At 37.8% G+C, this 15,572-nt stretch overlaps 1 protein-coding gene and 1 pseudogene across 3 annotated transcripts in view; one reads left to right on the top strand and one right to left on the bottom strand.

The window, feature by feature from the left end:
• The window catches only part of SOS1 (SOS Ras/Rac guanine nucleotide exchange factor 1), a 152,230-nt gene that overhangs the window by 16,580 nt on the left and 120,078 nt on the right, over positions 1–15,572 (top strand). The gene's annotated exons all lie outside the window — the stretch shown is intronic.
• Positions 3,530–15,572, bottom strand: part of LOC309833695 (ubiquitin-ribosomal protein eS31 fusion protein-like) — a 40,408-nt pseudogene continuing 28,365 nt past the window's right edge. The window contains exon 2 of the transcript in view: positions 3,530–4,006. The product of the transcript in view is annotated as a ubiquitin-ribosomal protein eS31 fusion protein-like (transcript). The remainder of the gene's footprint in view (positions 4,007–15,572) is intronic.

The raw sequence follows: 15,572 nt of genomic DNA, 5'->3' as shown, positions 1-15,572 counted from the left end.
TTTTCTTTTGTGTGTATTTTTTAAAAATATTTATTTGGCCACTCTGAGTCGTAGTTACGGCATGTGGGATCTTTAGTTGTGGCATGTTGGTTCTTAGTTATGGCATGGGGGATCTAGTTCCCTGACCAGAGATAGAACCTGGCAGAGTCTTAACTACTGGACCACCAGGGACATCGCTTGTGTGTATTTTTTAGATATTTTCTTTGTGGTGAATTACATTTAATGTCCTAAATTTATAACAGTTTAGTTTGCATTGATGTGAACTTAACTTCAGTAACATACAGCTCAGTCTTACCCCGTTATGTTGCTGTTGTCACAAATTACATCTTTATAGATTGTGTATCCAGTATCATGGACTCATAGTTATTTTTTATGCATTTGTCTTTGAAATCCTATAGGAAATACAGCAAAGTTAGAAACCAAATATACAGTAATACTCGTTTTTATATTTGCCAGTGTATTTACCTTTACTAGAGACCTTTATTTCATATGACTTTGAGTTGCTGTTTAGTGGCCTTTCATTTCAGCTTGAAGGACTATCTTTAGCACTTCTTGTAGGGCAGGTCTGATGGTAGTGAACACCCTCAGTTTTTGTTTATCTGGCAACATCTTAATTTGTACCTCATTTTTTTTTTTTTTTGCGGTACGTGGGCCTCTCACCGCCGTGACCTCTCCCGTTGCGGAGCACAGGCTTCGGACGCGCAGGCTCAGCGGCCATGGCTCACGGGCCCAGCCCACCCCACAGCATGTGGGATCTTCCCAGACCGGGGCACAAATCCGTGTCCCCGGCATCAGCAGGCGGACTCTCAACCACTGCGCCACCAGGGAAGCCCTGTACCTCATTTTGAAGGACAGTTTTGCCAGATATAGAATTCTTGGTTGACATTTTTTTTCTTTCCACACTTAAATATGCCATCCTACTGTATTTGGGCCTCCACGGTTTCTGATAAGAAATAAGCTACTGATCTTATTGAGGACCCCTCATACGTGAAGAGTTGCTTCTCCTGCTGCTTTTAGGGTTTTGTCTTTGTTTTTGACAGTTGGATTATAATGTGCCTTGGTGTGTGTTTCTTGGAATTTATCCTACTTAGATTTTATTGAACTTTTTGAATTTGTAGATTAATGTATTTCATCAGATTTGGGGTGTTTTCAGCCATTATTTCCTCAAATGTTATTTCTGTCCCTTTCTCTCTTCTCCTTCTGGGACTCCCATAATGCATGTTCTGGTCTACTTGTTATCCCACAGGTCCCTTAGGTTTTGTTTACTATTTTTTAAAAAAGCATTTTGAGCATATTTAAGTCAGTTGTCTGAAAGTTTTTGCCTAGGTAGTCTGATGTCTGGGCTTCCTTAGCCAGTTTCTCTCAGTTAATTTTGTTCCTTTGAACATGCCATACTTTCCTGTTTTTTTGTATGCTATGTGATTTTTTTTCTGTTTTTAAAACTGGGCATTTGAATACTATAATATGGTAACTATTGAAATCAGATTCTTCCCTTTCGCCAGGGCTTGCTGTTTTATTGTTTGTTTTTATTTGGTTTTGTTTTTGATTGTTGAAGGTTATCAATATGTTTGTTTAATGACTTTCATAAGTGATTTTTTTTTTCAAACACAGTATTCCTTGGTGTGTATAATCACTGAAGTCTCTGTCACTTAGCCTGTGTTTCCATAGTATTTTGACAGAGATTTCTTTGAGCTCCAGGAGCTAAAAAAAATCAACCAACCAAACAACAACAGAAACCTCTCCCAGTCTGTACAGATTGGCTCTGTGCTGGTGCACTCTTGTAACACCTTGTGAATTGCCAGTGGGACATAGCACTAATAATTAGAGTAAAATTCAGATCTGTACCCTGAGATTTGTCCATTGTGCTATGTAAGATAAAGTTTTCTGCTTTTCACAAGAAAATAATTTATATTTGGTTTAAATTAGTTGTGTCCTAGTATTTGGTTTTTAAAATTCTTAGTTCTTGACTTAACAAGCAGAAGGTACTTTCAGAACCCTTGTTACTCTGTTCCACTGGAGAACCCAATTAAATTCAAGAAATATTTGAGGAGCTTCTGTATGCAAAATCTTGTGATTGGCTTCATAGGGTAGTAAAAGGATAACCAAGATTTTGCATTGAAGTATTTATAATATAGTGAATGATAAGATAGTTCCAAATATAGATATCATTTAAAGACCTAATATAGTATCTTCAAAAAAATAATGCAGCACAAATGTGTAAATCTTTTTAATCATTGGATAAATGGTTGAATTAACTATGTTCTAGATATATACGCATACATAACATAACTTTGAGGAGCTAAGGCTAGGGTAAGAAGTACTCCTGAATAGATATAGGCTACTTCATTATTTCTTAAACATCTTCGTTTTTTAAAGTAGTAGTCTGTGAAATTCTATCAATTGTACTTTCATTTAAATTAACAAATATACTTTTTTATAAAATCACAAATACAGTTGACCCTTGAACAACACAGGTTTGAACTGTATGGGTACACTTATACATGGATATTTTTCAGTAGTAAATGCTACAGTACAACACTTGGTGGTTAGTTGAATCTGCAGATGCAGTGGAACCGTGGATATGGAAGGCCTGCTCTTAAGCTACATGTGGATTAAACCCCGAGTTGAATGGCCAACTGTACCTTTAGGAAAATTTAAGCTACATGTTGTTCACATTAGTTTATTTAGAGTGCCTTTCTCAATATCTGTAACTGAAATCACACCTGTTCATGAGAGATTGAGAGTCTTAGTGGGTGGAAAGGGAGACAGTGGGTTATTTAAGCACATTCAGTGTATTTTGGAGGGTGGCAAGGCTTTGGGCATTTAGGACAGCATTGGCAGGTGGATTCTTAACCACTGCACCACCAGGGAAGTCCCACTACAGTGTTCTTAATTGTGTTGCTACTTTACATTTTTACGCTTACATGTTTGCTATTGAACTCATCAACATTTAATAATCCATAGTAGCAAATTCTTGAAAATACAATTAATTTATAAACTCATCTTAGTCCTTGGTAATTTTTTCAAATGTTTTTCATATTTACATTTTTATATAGTTAATATACTTTTCAATGTTGAACATGACAAATATAAAAAGTATCCTATTTCATTTTTAAATTAAAAACTATAATGCTTTATAAAAGTTATTTTAACTTATAGAACACAATCACAAAATTCAAAGCTCAAAAGATTATACAGTGAAAATCTTCCATCTCACTCCTCTGCTCCACTGTTCTTGCATTCTACGCAGGGGCAACCAATTTACAAGTTTCTTGTGTAGAGATTTTTCCATGATAAGCTTGTGTATGTGTATATATGTGTGTGGTGTATGTGTGTGTGTGTTTGGTACACCTTTTTTTAGTACCTTTGTTTTTTCCCCCCTTTTCAGTATATTTTGGAGAGCATAGCAGTTAAGATTATCACCTTTATTCTTTTCTATGGCTACATACTATTATTTAGTTGTACTATAATTTAACTAGTCTCTTTTTTTTTTAAATTAGGTCATTGTCTTTTATTAACTAGTGTACAATTACTTGTCTTCTGGTTTGTTTAAACAATAGGTAAGACAACATTTGCCACAATACTGTGTGTCAAAGTGGTTCACCATAAAAACTCCAGCACCACGTTCATCTGAAGGGCACTTCCGATGAAGGTGACTGATTTTGCCATTCTCCTCCACCTTATAGTATTTTAGGACAGCCAGCTTAACCTTCTTTCTCTAATGCTTGTTCTTCTTGAGAGTGGTGTAAGACTTCTTCCTTTTCTTAGCACCACCATGAAGTCTCAACATTAAGATGAAGAGTGGACTCCTTTTGAACGTTGTAGTCAAAGTACGTCCATCTTCCACTTGCTTGCCAGCAAAGATCAGTCTTTGCTGGTCAGGAGGAATTCCTTCCTTATCCTGGATCTTGGCCTTTACATTTTCTGTTGTATCTGAGGGTTCAACTTCAAGAGTGATGGTCATCCCTGGAAGGTCTTCATGAAAATCTGCACCTTGGCGGCAGTTCTGCCGCAGATGGCAGATCCAAAAGCTAACTAGTCCCTTATTGAGAAACATTGAGGTCACTTTCTTTTTGTATTATAAACACTTGTAGCAAAAACTATATATATGTCCTATCACGTATGAGTGAAATGTATCTTCATGTCTCTTGCCCATTTTCTAATTGTTTGCTCTTTTACTGTTGAGTTTTGAGAGGTCTTTATATATTTTGGATACTAATACTTTGTTGGGCCTGTGGCTTGGAAATGTTTTGTCCCACTACTTACCTTGTCTTTTTATCCACTTTCCAGGGGCTTTCTCAGAGCAAAAGATTTAAATTTTGGTGAAGTCTAATTTATCAGTATTTTACTTGTTAAAAAATATTTATTTATTTATTTATTTTGACTGCGCTGGGTCTTAGTTGTGGCACACGGGATCTTTGTTGCAGCATGCAGGACCATTTTAGTTGCAGCATGTGAGCTCCTTAGTTGTGGCATACGGACTCTTAGCTGCAGCATGCACGCGGGATCTAGTTCCCCAACCAGGGGTCAAACCCGGGCCGCCTGCATTGAGAGCGTGGAATCTTACCCACTAGACCACGAGGGAAGTCCCTATCAGTATTTTTCTTTTATGGGTTGGTGTCAAGTCTTAAGTACTCTTTGAATATCCATGGATCCTGAAATTTTTTTCGTGTATTTTTTCCTAAAAGCTTTATAGTATTACATTTCACATTTAAGTCCATGATACATTTTGTGTTACTTTTGCATAAGGTATGAGACTTAAGTTGAAGTGCATTTTTTGGCCTATGGATGTCCATTTGCCCCAGCACCATTTGTTGGAAAGGCAGTCCCTCCTTCATTGAATTGCTTTTGTACTTTTGTCAAAAATTGGGCGTATTTTTATGCGTCTATTTCTAGGTTCTCTCTTCTGTTCCATGTGTTTCTCTCTATCTGCCAATGCTACACAGTATTTTATTACTATAGCTGTAAAATAGGTCTTGAAATTGGGTAGGATGGTTCCTTTCATTTTATTCTTTTCCCAAATTAGAATTTTAGTAATTCTAGTTACTTTCCCTTTTCATATAAATTTTCGAATAATCTTGTCAATATGTACACGAAATCTTTCTTGGGATATTGGTAGGAGTTGTGTTAAACCCATGTATTAATATGAGGGAGTGGGAGAATTGACATCCTTACTATGTTGAGTCTCCCATTCCATGAACATTGAATGTCTCTTCATTTATATTTAGATTGGTTTCCTTCATCAATATTTTGCCATTTTTAGCATACAAATCTTGTGCTTGTTTTGTTAGATTTGTACTTAATATTTTGGGTTTGTGAGGGTTTTTTTATTATAATATTTTATTTTGTATGTCCATGTGTTCATTGCAAATAGAGTTGATATTTTTACATGTTTATCTTGTATCTTATGACCTTACTGAATTCACTTGTTTGTTCTAGGTTTTTATTTTTTTGCTTTTGTAGATTCTTTGTAGTTTCTACCCAATCATGTAGCTGACAAATAGGGATGGTTTTATTTTTTCCTTTCAAATTTGTGTTTTTTATATCCTTTTCTTGTTTTATTGCACTGGCAAGAACTTTCAGCACTATGTTCAATGAGTATGTTGAGAGTGGACATTATGTCTTTTTCCCCAGTTTTAAGGGGAAAGTATTCAGTCTTTCACTCTTAAGTGTATGTTAAGTATACGTTTCTGTAGATGCTCTTTATCAAGTTGAAGAAATTCCCTCTTATTCCTCTTTCTCTGAGAGGTTTTTTTTCCTGCATGAATGGGTACTGAGTTTTGTCAAATACTCTTTTTTTATTTACCTCAATTGAGATGAATTATGTGGTTTTTTTCTTTAGCTTTCTAATGTGGTGGATTACATTGATTGGTTTTAGAATATTGGTCTAGACCTGCATCCCTGGAATAAACTCTGCTTGGTCATAGTGTATGATTCTTTTTGTATATTGCCAAATTTGATTTGCTAATATTTTGTTAAGGATCTGTAATTATGAAGGATGTTGGTCTGTAGTTTTCCTTTTTTGTTCTGTGTTTATCTGTTTTTTGTGTTTTTTTTAAATCAGGGTAATACTAGCTTAATAAAATGAATTTGAAAGTATTCCCTTCAATTCTGTTTTCTAGAAGAGATGGTGGAAAATTGGTGTTAATTCTTTAAAAGTTTGCTATAATTTTCAGTGAAACCATCTGAACCTGGAGAGGTTTTTGGATGTTTTGAAATTACCAATTCATTTTATTTATTTAATAGGTATAGGACTCTCCAAATTATTATTACTATTTTTGCGGTACATGGGGCTCTCACTGTTGTGGCCTCTCCCGTTGCGGAGCACAGGCTCCGGACGTGCAGGGTCAGCGGCCATGGCTCACGGGCCTAGCCACTCCGTGGCATGTGGGATCTTCCCGGACCAGGGCACGAACCCGTGTCCCCTGCATCGGCAGGCGGACTCTCAACCACTGTGCCACCAGGGAAGCCCTATCCAAATTATTTACTTCATATTGGGTAAGTTGTGGTAGTTTTTTGTTTTGTTTCGTTTTGTGAGAAATTGGTTCATTTCTTCTAAATCATCATTATATGTTGGTGACGAGTTGTTAGGATTAGAAAAGCTCCCCTAGACACCCGAACAGTATAAGGATGAAACATTCTTCATGGCTTTATGATGAAAATTATAATCTTTTAGCTATTATAGCTCTCTGAAGAAAATGTTCAATCAAAAGATTAAATCATACAAAGCATTTAACATTTTTAAACAGTTGCCTAATAACAAACTTTTAAAAGAGATTATTCATAGCACTAAATTATGTTTGTCAAATATTTGAGTAGTGTTTCCTACTCTCCTTTTGTAGTTGCAGGGTGTGTAGAGATGTTCATGTTTCATTCCTGACTTATTCCTTATGTTGGTAATTTGTGTCTTCACTTTTTTTCCTTTGTCAGTCTTGCTAGATGTTTGTTGATTTTTTTTTTAATTAATTTTTATTGGAGTAGAGTTGCTTTACAATGTTGTGTTAGCTTCTGCTGTATAGCAAACTGAATCAGTTATACGTATACATATATCCACTCTTTTTTAGATTTCCTTCCCATTTAGGTCACCACAGATCATTGAGTGGAGTTCCCTGTGCTATGCGGTAGGTTCTCATTAGTTATCTATTTTATACATAGTAGTGTATATATGTCAGTCCCAATCTCCCAGTTCATCCCACCTCCCCCTTTCCCCCATGGTAACTGTTTGTTCTCTACATCTGTGACTCTATTTCTGCTTTGTAGATAAGTTCATCTGTACCACTTTTCTAGATTCCACATATAAGCAATTTTATACAATATTTGTTTTTCTCTTTCTGACTTACTTCACTTTGTATGACAATTTCTACGTCCATCCACATCTCTGCAAATGGCACTATTTTGTTCCTTTTTATGGCTGAGTAATATTCCATGGTATATATGAACCACATCTTCTTTATCCATTCTTCTATCAGTGGTCATTTAGGTTGCTTCTATGTTCTGGCTGTTATAACTAGTGCTGCAGTGAACATTGGGGTGCATGCATCCTTTTGGTTGGTTGTCAGTTTTTGATCTCTTAAAAGAACCAACCAGGGCTTCCCTGGTGGCGCAGTGGTTGCGAGTCCACCTGCCGATGCAGGGGACGTGGGTTCGTGCCCCGGTCCGGGAAGATCCCACATGCCGCGGAGCGGCTGGGCCCGTGAGCCATGGCCGCTGAGCCTGCGCGTCCGGAGCCTGTGCTCCGCAGCGGGGGAGGCCACAACAGTGAGAGGCCCGCGTACAGCAAAAAAAAAAAAAAAAAAAAGAACCAACCGTTTCACTGATTTTTCTCTGTTTTTCTGTTTTTAGTTTTATTGATTTCTACTGTATCTTTATTATTTCCTTCCTTTCTCTTGCTTTGCTTCTAGTTTGCTCTTCTTTTTTTGAGATTCTTGAGGTGGAAACTTAGGTTATTGACTTGTGGCTTTTCCTTTTGATTTGAGGCTTTTCCTTTTTTTGAATTTCTTTCTCAGCACTGTTTTACCTATGTCTCACAAATTTTGCTATGCTGTATTTTCATTTTCCTTTAGTTCTGTTATATGTATTTTTAAATTTCCCCTGATAATTCCTCTTTGATCCATAGATTGTTTATATAAAGTGTGTTGTTTAGAGAGCTGAGTGGCAGCCGTGGATACTCTGGGCGCCTGCTGTGCGTGTGTGTGGCCACCTGGTGTACACAGGCTCTGGCAGCAGCCACGGGCTGGCCAGACTGAGGCAATTTTCTGGATGACAAACAATGGCTCAGCACGGTGTCTCAGTACAACCAGGAGGCTGGACAGTGGATCCAATTCTGAGATGCCTGTTGTCAGGCCTGAGCTCCTGTGGTGGGAGTGCCAAGTCCAAACCACTGGACTAACAGAGAACCTCAGACTCCAGGGAATATTAATCGGTGTGAGCTCTCCCGGAGGTCCTCATCTTGGCACCAAGACCTGGCTCCACCCAACTGCCTGCCACCTCCAGTGCTGGATGCCTCAGACCAAACAACTAGCAAGACAGGAGCACAGCCCCACCCATCAAGAAAAATGAGATGACAAAAAAATATGGTACAGACAAAGGAACAAGGTAAAAACTTACAAGACCAAATAAATGAAGAGAAAGTAAGCAACCTATCTGAAAAAGAATTCAGAGTAATGATGATAGTAAAGGTGATCTTAAATCTAGGAAATAGAATGGAGGCCTGGATCAAGAAAATACAAGAAATGTTTAACAAGGACGTAGAAGAACTGAAGAACAAACAAACAGTGATGAACAGCACAGTAATTGAAATGAAAAATACACTAGAAGGACTCAGTAGAACAATTGAAGCAGAAAAATAAGTGAGCTGGAAGATAGAATGGTGGAAATAACTGCTGAGGGGCAGAATAAAGAAAAAAGAATGAAAAGAAATGAGCACAGTCTCAGAGACGTCTGGGACAACATTAAATGCACCAACATTCAAATTATAGGAGTCCCAGAAGAGGAAGAGAAAGAGAAAGAGTCTGAGAAAATATTTGAAGAGGTTATAGTCGAAAACTTCCCTAACATGGAAAAGGAAATAGTCAGCCAAGTCCAGGAAGCACAGCGTTCCATACAGGATAAACCCAAGGAGAAACATGCCGAGACACATATTAATCAAACTAACAAAAGTTAAATTCAAAGAAAAAATATTAAAAGCAGCAAGGTGAAAAGCAACAAATAACATACAAGGGAATCCCCATAAGGTTGTCAGCTGATTTTTCAGCAGAAACAATGCAGGCCAGAAGGGAGTGGCAGGATATATTAAAAGTAATGAAAGGGAAAAACTTAAAACCAAGATTAGTCTACTCAGTAAGGATCTCACTCAGGTTCGACGGAGAAATCAAAAGCTTTACAGGCAAGCAAAAGCTAAGAGAATTCAGCACCTCCAAACCAGCTTTACAACAAATGATAACAGAACTTCTCTAGGAGGGAATCACAAGAGAAGAAAAAGACCCACACACAAAAAAATCCAAAACAATTAAGAAAATGGTAATAGGAACATACATATCAATAATTACCTTGAATGTAAATGGATTAAATGTTTCAACCAAAAGACACAGGCTGGCTGAATGGATACAAAAATAAGACCTGTATATGCACTGTCTACAATAGACCCACTTCAGACCTAGGGACACATACAGACTGAAAGTGAGGGGATGGAAAAAGATATTTCATGCAAATGGAAATCAGAAGAAAGCTGGAGTAGCAATACTCATATCAGTTAGAATAGACTTTAAAATAAAGACTGTTAAGCTGTGACAAAGTGAGAGAGTGGCATGGACATATATACACTACCAAACGTAAAATAGATAGCTAGTGGGAAGCAGCTGCATAGCACAGGGAGATCAGCTCGGTGCTTTTTGACCACCTAGAGGTGTGGGATAGGGAGGGTGGGAGGGAGGGAGACGTAAGAGGGAAGAGATATGGGAACATATGTAAATGTATAACTGATTCACTTTGTTATAAAGCAGAAACTAACACACCATTGAAAAGCAATTATACTCCAATAAAGATGTTTAAAAAAATAAAAAAATAAGATAATGACTGTTACAAGAGACAAGGAAGGACACTACATAATGATCAAGGGATCAATCGAAGCAGAAGGTATATAACAACTGTAAATATTTATGCACCCAACATAGGAGCACCTCAATACATAAGGCGAATGTTAACCTAAAAGGGGAAATTGACAGTAACACAATAATAGTGGGGGTTTTTAACAGCCCACTTACACCAATGGACAGATCATCCAGACAGAAAATAAATAAGGAAACACAAGCTTTAAATGGCACAATAGACCGGATAGACTTAGTTGATGCTTAAAGAACATACCACCCGAAAGTGGCAGAATACACTTTCTTCTCAACTGCACACCAGACATTCTCCAGGATAGATCACACCTTGGGTCACAAATCAAGCCTCGGTAAATTTAAGAAAATTGAAATCATATCAAGCATCTTTCTGACCACAATGCTATGAGATTAGAAATCAGTTACAGGAAACAAAACTATAAAAAACACAAACACATGGAGGCTAAACAATACACTACTAAGTAACCAAGAGGTCACTGAAGAAATCAAAAAGGAAGTCAAAAAATACATAGAAACAAACTACAACAAAAACACGACAGCCCAACACCTATGAGACACAGCAAAAGCAGCTCTAAAAGGGCAGTTTATAGCAATTCAATCTCACCTCAAGAAACAAGAAAAATCTCAAACAATCTAACCTTACACCTAAAGCAAGTAGTGAAAGAAGAAGAAGAGGAGGAGGAGGAGGAAGAAAAAGAAGAAAAACTCTAACGTTAGTAGAAGGAAAGAAAGATTAGAGCAGAAATAAACGAAATAGAAATGAGGAAGACAGCAACAAAGATCAATAAAACTAAAAGCTGGTTCTCTGAGAAGATAAACAAAACTGATAAGCCTTTAGCCAGACTGATCAAGGAAAAAAGGGAGAGGTTTCAAATCAATAAAATTAGAAATGAAAAAGGTAAAATTTCAACTGACACTGAAGAAATACAAAGGATCATAAGAGACTACTATAAACAACTATATGCCAATAAAACGGACAACCTGGAAGAAATGGACACATTCTTAGAAAGGTACAACCTTCCAAGACTGAACCAGGAAGAAATGGAAAATATAAACAGACCAATCACAAGTAATGAAATTGAAACAGTAATTTAAAATCTTCCAGCAGGGGCTTCCCTCATGGCACAGTGGTTAAGAATCCACCTGTCAATGCAGGGGACATGGGTTCCATCTCTGGTATGGGAAGGTCCCACATGCTGTGGAGCAACTAAGCCTGGGTAGCACAACTACTGAGCCTGCACTCTAGAGCCCAAGAGCCACAACTACTGAAGCCTGTGTTCCTAGAGCCTGTGCTCTGCAACAAGAGAAGCTACCACAATGAGAAGCCCACGCACCACAACAAAGAGTAGCCCCTGCTTGCCACAACTAGAGAAAGCCTGCACGCAGCAATGAAGACCCAACGCAGCCAAAAATAAATAAGTAAATTAAAACAAAAAATCTTCCAACAAAGAGAAGTTCAGGACCAGATGGCTTCACAGGCAAATATTATTAAACATTTAGAGAAGAGCTGACACCTATCTTACTCAAGCTCTTCCAAAAAATTGCAGAGGGAGGAACACTCCCAAAACTCTTTCTGCAAACCACTATCACCCTGATACCAAAACCAGACAAAGATATCACAAATAAAGAAAATTACAGGCCAGTATCACTGATGAACATAGATGTAAAAATCCTCAACAATATGCTAGGAAACAGAATCCAACAACATATTAAAAGGATCATACACCATGATCAAGTGGGATTTATCCCAGGGATGCAAGGATTCTTCAATATATGCAAATCAATGTGATACACCATATTAAGAAATTAAAGAATAAAACCATATGATCATCTCAATAGATGCAGAGAAAGCTTTTGACAAAATTCAACACCCATAAGTGTGCATAGAGGGAACCTACCTCAACATAATAAAGGCCATATATGACAAACTCACAGCCAACGTCATTCTCAGTGGTGAAAAACTGAAACCATTTCCACTAAGATCAGGAACAAGACAAGGTTGCCCACTCTTGCCACTCTTATTCAACATAGTTTTGGAAGTCCTAGCCATGGCAATCAGAGAAGGAAAAGAAATAAAGGGAATCCAAATTGGAAAAGAAGAAGTAAAACTCTCACTGTTTGCAGATGACATGATACTATGCATAGAAACTCCTAAAGATGCCACCAGAAAACTACTAGAGCTAATCAATGAATTTGGTGAAGTTGCAGGATACAAAATTAGTGCACAGAAATCTCTTGTATTCCTATACACTAATGATGAGGGACTTCCCTGGTGGTCCAGTGGCTAAGACTCCGCACTCTCAAGGCAAGGGGCACTGGTTCAATCCCTGGTCAGGGAACTAGGTCCCACATGCTGCAACTAAGAGTTCGCACGCTGCCACTAACGATCCCGCGTGCTGCAACAAAGATCCCGCATGAAACAACTAGGACGCGATGCAGCCAAATCAATCAATATTTTAAAATTAAATAAATAAAAGATAAAGTTTGCCTATACACTAACAACAAAAGTTCAGAAGGAGAAATTAAGGAAACAATCCCATTTACTATTTCAACAAAAAGGATAAAATACCTAGCAATAAACCTAGCTAAGGAGACAGAAGACCTGTATGCAGAAAACTATAAGACACTGATGAAAGAAATCAAAGATGACACAAACAGATGGAGAGATACACCATGTTCTTGGATTGGAAGCATCAATATTGTGAAAATGACTGTACTTCCCAAAGCAATCTACAGAGTCACTGCAATCCCTATCAAACTACCAATGGTATTTTTCACAGAACTTGAACAGAAAATTTTACAATTTTTATGGAAACACAAAAGACCCTGAATAGCCAAAGCAATGTTGAGAAAGAAAAATGGAGCTGGAAGAGTCAGGCTTCCCAACTTCAGACTACACTACAAAGCTACAGTAATCAAGACAGTATGGTACTGGCACAAAAACAGAATATAGATCAATGGTACAGGATAGAAAGCCCAACGATAAACCCACGCACTTATGGTCACCTAATCTATGACAAAGGAGGCAAGAATATATAATGGAGAAAAGACAGTCTCTTCTATAAGTGGTGCTGGGAAAACTGGACAACTACATGTAAAAGAATGAAATTAGAACACTCCCTAACACCATACACAAAAATAAACTCAAAATGGATTAAAGACCTAAATGTAAGACTGGACACTACAAAAGCTTTAGAGGAAAACATAGGAAAAACACTCTTTGTTATAAATCACAGCAAGATCTTTCTTGAACCACCTCCTGGAGTAATTAAACTAAAAACAAAATAAACAAATGGGACCTAATTAAAGTTAAAAGCTTCTGCATAGCAAAGGAAACCATAAACAAGATGAAAAGACAACCCTCAGAATGGCAGAAAATATTTGCAAATGAAGCAATTGACAAGGGCTTAATCTCCAAAATATACAAAACAGCTCATGCAACTCAATATCAAAACAACAAACAACCCAATCCAAAAATGCGTGGAAGACCTAAATAAACATTTCTCCAAAGAAGACATACGGATGGCCAAGAGGCACATGAAAAGATGCTCACATCACTAATTATTCAAGAAATGCAAATCAAAACTACAATGAGGTATCACCTCATACTCGTCAGAATGGCCATCATCAAAAATCTACAAAGGATAAGTGTTGGAGAGGGTTTAGAGAAAAGGAACCCTCTTGCACTGTTGGTGGGAATGTAAATTGATACAGCCACTATGGAGAATGGTATGGAGGTTCCTTAAAAAACTAAAATAGAACTACCATATGACCCAACAACCCCACTCCTGGGTGTATACCCTGAGAAAACCATAGTGCAAAAAGACACATGGATCCCAGCGTTTATTTACAGTAGCCAGGACATGGAAGCAACTTAAATGTCCATCAACAGAGGAATGGATAAAGAAGGTGTGGTACACATATACAATGGAATGTACTCAGCCATAAAAAGGAATGAAGTTGGGTCATTTGTAGAGATGTGGATGGACCTAGAGTCTGTCATACAGAGTGAAGTTAGTCAACAAGAGAAAAACTAATATCATATATTAACGCATATGTGTGGAATCTAGAATAATTGTACAGGTGAACCTATTTGCAGGGCAGGAATAGAGAGGCAGATGTAGAGAACGGACATGTGGACACCAGGGGAAGGGGAGGGTGGGATGAACTGGGAGATTAGGATTGACATATATACACTACCTTGTGTAAAATAGTGGGAACCTGCTGTATACCACAGGGACTTCACCTCGGTGCTCTGTGATGACCTAGATGGGTGGGTTGAGGGAGGTGCGTGGGAGAGAGGTCCAAGAGGGTGGGGATATATGTATACCTATAACTGATTAACTTTGTTGTACAGCAGAAACTAACACAACATTGTAAAGCAAGTATACTGAAATGAAATGAAATGGGTTGTTTAGTTTCCAAGTGTTTTGAGATTTTCCTGTTAACATTCTGTTATTGATTTCTAGTTTGTTTCTATTGTGGTCAGAGAACATATTCTTTCTGATTTCAGTTCTTTTAAATTTGTTCAGATTTGTTTTGTAGTCCAAAATATATTCTATCTTACTTTGTGTTGCTTGGGCACTTGATAAGAATGTGGTTTCCTCTGTTGTTGTATGGAGTGTTTTATGAATGTTGAATAATTCTTGTTGGCTGATGGTGTTGTTGAGTTCTTTCAAATTCTTGGTGATTTTCTATCTAGTTGTACTGATTGTTCAGATAGGGTGTTGAATTGTTCAGCTGTAGCTGTTGATTTGTCTCTATATCCTCCTTTCAGTTCTATCAGTTTTTGCTTCACATTTTAGAGATGTGTTGTTTGGTGGATACACATTTGGGAATGCTATGTCTTCTTTTTTTTTTTTTTGCATAAAGTAAAGCCTTCTTTTTTTGTTTGTTTTTACTTTATTTATTTATTTATTTATGGCTGCATTGGGTCTTGGTTGCTGCACATGGGCTTTCTCTAGTTGAGGTGAGCGGGGGCTCCTCTTTGTTGCGGTGCGCGGGCTTCTCATTGCAGTGGCTTCTCTTGTTGCGGAGCATGGGCTCTAGGCGTGTGGGCTTCAGCAGTTGTGACTCACGGGCTCAGTAGGTGTTACTTGTGAGCTCAGTAGTTGTGGCTCACGGGCTCTAGAGTGCAGGCTCAGTAGCCGTGGCGCACGGGCTTAGTTGCTCCGCAGCATGTGGAATCTTCCTGGACCAGGGCTTGAATCCGTGTCCCCTGTATTGGCAGGCAGATTCTTAACCACTGTGCCACCAGGGAGGCCCATGGGAATGCTGTATCTTCTTGATAGGTTGACTTTTTCATCATTGTGTAATGTCCCTTTCTGTCCAATAAATTTCCTTGGTTTTGAAGTCTACTTTATCTGATATTAATATTGCCACTTCTGCTTTCCTTTGATTAATGCTTGCATGATATATATCTTTTTCTGTTCCTTTACTTTTATCCTATTT

Source organism: Grampus griseus (assembly GCF_964374135.1).
Source record: "Grampus griseus genome assembly, chromosome: 15".
Classification (NCBI taxonomy): domain Eukaryota; kingdom Metazoa; phylum Chordata; class Mammalia; order Artiodactyla; family Delphinidae; genus Grampus; species Grampus griseus.
This window is presented reverse-complemented; position numbering and strand designations above follow the sequence as displayed.